Raw genomic sequence first — 3,635 nt, forward strand, 5'->3', positions numbered from 1 at the left:
ACTGAACTGAACTGAGGAAGTACGGACATACTTAGTTTTATCCCATTTCCCAGATAATTGCATTTTTTACACACTGGAGGTTTGTGACAACCCCGGGTCAGGCAAATCTATCAACTGCATTTTAAATAGCCCTGGCACACTCCGTGTCTCTGTGTCCCACTGCAGTAATTCTCAGGATAGTTCAAACCTTCACTGGCAAAAAACTCTGAAGGCCCAGATGATCACTGGTCATTTTTCGCAATAAAGTCTATATGGTCAGGCCAAACAGGATGGCTGTTCTCTTATCTCTGTACAAACCCTGCCCCACCAGTACACCCTATGCACCCTATACACCCTATGACTGGCTTTTCTCTGTACTTGTCCCAGGCCCCAGATTTCATCTTTTTTTTAATCAAACAGTTGGTGAGGGGCATGTCCCTCTACTGCTTTCCATGATAATTAACGAGCCCACCTGATCTCACTGCCCCAATGACCAGGAATCTCTCCCCCATCTCCCTCTCCCCTCTTCCCCATTCCCCGCTTGCCCATTCTCTACTCGCCACCCCTCCATTGCTCTCAGAATGAAGCCTGTCACCATGTATTAATACTTCCCACCCCCAGTGCACTCCAGGACCCTGCTTCAGACAGGTAAGTGCCTCCCATCCATTAAACCATCCATGCCTCTTCTTGACGGCACATTCTTTCTTTGGTCTTAAAGCTGGGCAAACATAGGTCTTGTGAGCTTGCAGGGTACAACCCAATGATCCGTGGCAGCCAGGAGATGGAAGAAACACCTGTGAGAGCCAAGAGACAGGATGGGAAAAGGAAAGTTATTGGGGGCATCCACTAGCATGTGGGGCCCAAAAGTTGCTGGCTGATCCTGAGGTGGCTGTCCACTAACCCAGGAGGCCCAAAAGTTGCTGGCTCCAATCCAAAAACTGTAGGGTATTCCTGAGGTAGCCATCTGCTACTATCTGGTGCCCAAGAATTGCTGGGGGAATCCCAGAAGCAACAGAGAAATCCCTTGTGGCTGTCCACTAGTACATGGGGCCTTTGGGTGGCTGTCCTAGTTGAATGGGGCTGCCCAGTGATCTGGAGAACAATGGCCTCTGCTAGCTCAGCTACTGCATCAAAGTGAGCCTTTTGTAATTGATTAAGCCAGCTTTCTGGAAGGAATTGTTATTTCTTTTGTGCCTTTGTCATGTAAATGATCTACCTGGGCTCTCTGGAACTTTAATGTTCTCTGATTTCTAAGAGTAAGGAGAAAAAAGAGCTTTTAGGTAAACTCTATAGAAATAATTATGTTTAGGTAACGTCTATCTAAACTTCTAAACGTCTAAACTTCCCTGGTGGCTCAGATGGTAAAGTGTCTGTCTATAATGCGGGAGACCTGGGTTTGATCCCTAGGTTGAGAAGATCCTCTGGAGAAGAAAATGGCAATCCCCTCCAGGACTGATGCCTGGAAAATCCCATGGACAGAGGAGCCTGGTAGGCTACAGCCCATGGGGTCGCAAAGAGTCGGACACGACTGAGTGACTTCATTTCACTTCACTTCAACGTCTATCTAAAATAGTCTCCCCGAATTTTGGTAATTTGAAACTAGGTTAAGAATTCATTGACTTTCTGTGCTGTGTGCTTCTTTGTGGTGGCCTCTTTGGGACCCCATGGGCTATAGCCTTCCAGGCTCCTCTGTCCATTGGGATTCTCCAGACAAGAATACTGGAGTGGGTAGTCCGGCCCTCCTCCAGGGGATCTCCTAACGCAGGTCTCCTGCATTGCAGGGAGATTCTTTAGCAACTGAACCACCAGGAAAGCCCAAGAATACTGCAGTGGGTAGGTAGCCTATCCCTTCTTCAGGGGATCTCCTGACCCAGGAATCGAACTGGCGTCTCCTGCTCTGCAGGTGGATTCTTTACCAGTAGAGCTACCAGGGAAGCCCGACAGGTAGCTTAGAAATTATATATAATATTATTTGTATCCAGCATCTATCATATGTACCTACGGCTCCCATGTGAGAACATTCTTTTCCTTTATTTCTCTTTGCAGTCTTCAGTATAATTGAAATAAAATAATACTGTGTTTATGTCCTCTTCTCTGTAAGACTGAGAGTTTCCATGCAGTAGGAACTGCATTTGCTTTACTCACTTGTATTCCTCGGTGACAATCACACAGTCTGTCACGTAGGTACTCAATGTTTGTGTATAATATGAATGGAATGAATGAATAAACAAATGTAAACACCCATTCTTTAATAATATATTAAATGGAGGTTTGGATTTAATTTTTGAGTAAAGAAACTCATCTTCTTTCATAAGAATTTAATAAATAGAACAAAGTACAAATTTAATAATACAAAATGATAAACATGTTTTAAAAAGTTTAATATAATGTATAGATGAATTGTAATTTTACAAATATTTTAAGTATGTTAGGTGCAGGAAGGAGTAAGTAAATCAGCAACGGATAACGTCACGGCCGGCATGACTTTAGGACTCATGCCCCTAGAGCTGAATACTTTTATATCTACTTGCTTATTACTGCTGACAAAGTATCGGCTAAAGTAATTCAATGAATTTGGTGGCTAAAGCAGAAATCAGTCAACTGAAATGAACACAAGTGAGTGTACAAGGGTGATGTGGCATCGTAGTCGGTGAGAGTCATCTCAAGGTGAGTTCAGATCTCCATCCATCTTTCTTAACCGTTTGTACAAGCTGCTTAATGAAGAGAGGGCTCTCATCATCTCCACTCTGATGATTTCCCAGGCGCAGTCACTGTATTCTTTCTCTTTCAGGTAGACATGGATTCCATGGAAGTACCTCTTCAAGGCCAGAGTGGGGCCCATCCTTCCCAGGGCAGAGGCTTCCTCTCCCATCACCTGCCCCAGGCAGGCATGGAAGTCCTCCATCTGCTCATGGAGTCCAGTGAGGAGCTGCTCCAGGAGGGTGGTGTCCAAGGCAGCAAAGGAGCGCTCTGTGTGGAAGAGGTTGAAGCTCTGCTGGAGCATCTCGTGGAGCACAGAGATGGTCTGGACCTCCTGGAGTTGGTCACCCTCTGCCATCTGCTGGGGACAACCGATGCCTTTTCTGTCCTACAGACAGGAGTGAGGGGAGAGTCTGTTCTTTCAGGCCAGGAGCCTGAGGTTCTGCGTGCCAACCAGCACGTGGTTCTGAGACAGATCGCAGGCCAGAGATCCTCCCGGGCTGTAGCTGACCAGCACCAGGGCCGTCAGTAGAGAGAGCACGAAACGCATGGGGAAGATGAGGCTGCTGCAGGGCTGGCTGAGACGGCATCTGGTGGAAACTTGGAGGTAGGGTGTCTGATGATAATCTTTCTAATAAGGCTTTTAAGTAGGGAAGATGGTACTCATTGTCTGAAAATTTCTGTCTCACTTCCCCTGTGTGTTTTCATTTAGATATTTTCTATTTGACCTAGACAATGTGATCAATCTAAACTCTTAATTTTTATGGTGGAAGGTTAATGTTCCCAATAAAGTTTGGATTTGTCAATGCCAATGTATATCACTTAAATGAGAAAGTAAAGAAAGGCTGAAAGTATGTAAGTATGTAAAGACTTACAGAGGTGTACATACTTATGTACACATTTAAGTATAATATGTATAAACATTCCTTGTGTTCGTGCTATGTCAAAACAAACTT

The 3,635-nt window shown here is 45.0% G+C and overlaps 1 pseudogene; it reads right to left on the reverse strand.

The window, feature by feature from the left end:
• Positions 1 to 2,641: 2,641 nt before the first annotated feature.
• LOC128052498 (interferon tau-like) lies at positions 2,642 to 3,229 on the reverse strand (annotated as a pseudogene).
• Positions 3,230 to 3,635: the final 406 nt, after the last annotated feature.

Source organism: Budorcas taxicolor, chromosome 8 (genome assembly GCF_023091745.1).
Source record: "Budorcas taxicolor isolate Tak-1 chromosome 8, Takin1.1, whole genome shotgun sequence".
NCBI lineage: Eukaryota > Metazoa > Chordata > Mammalia > Artiodactyla > Bovidae > Budorcas > Budorcas taxicolor.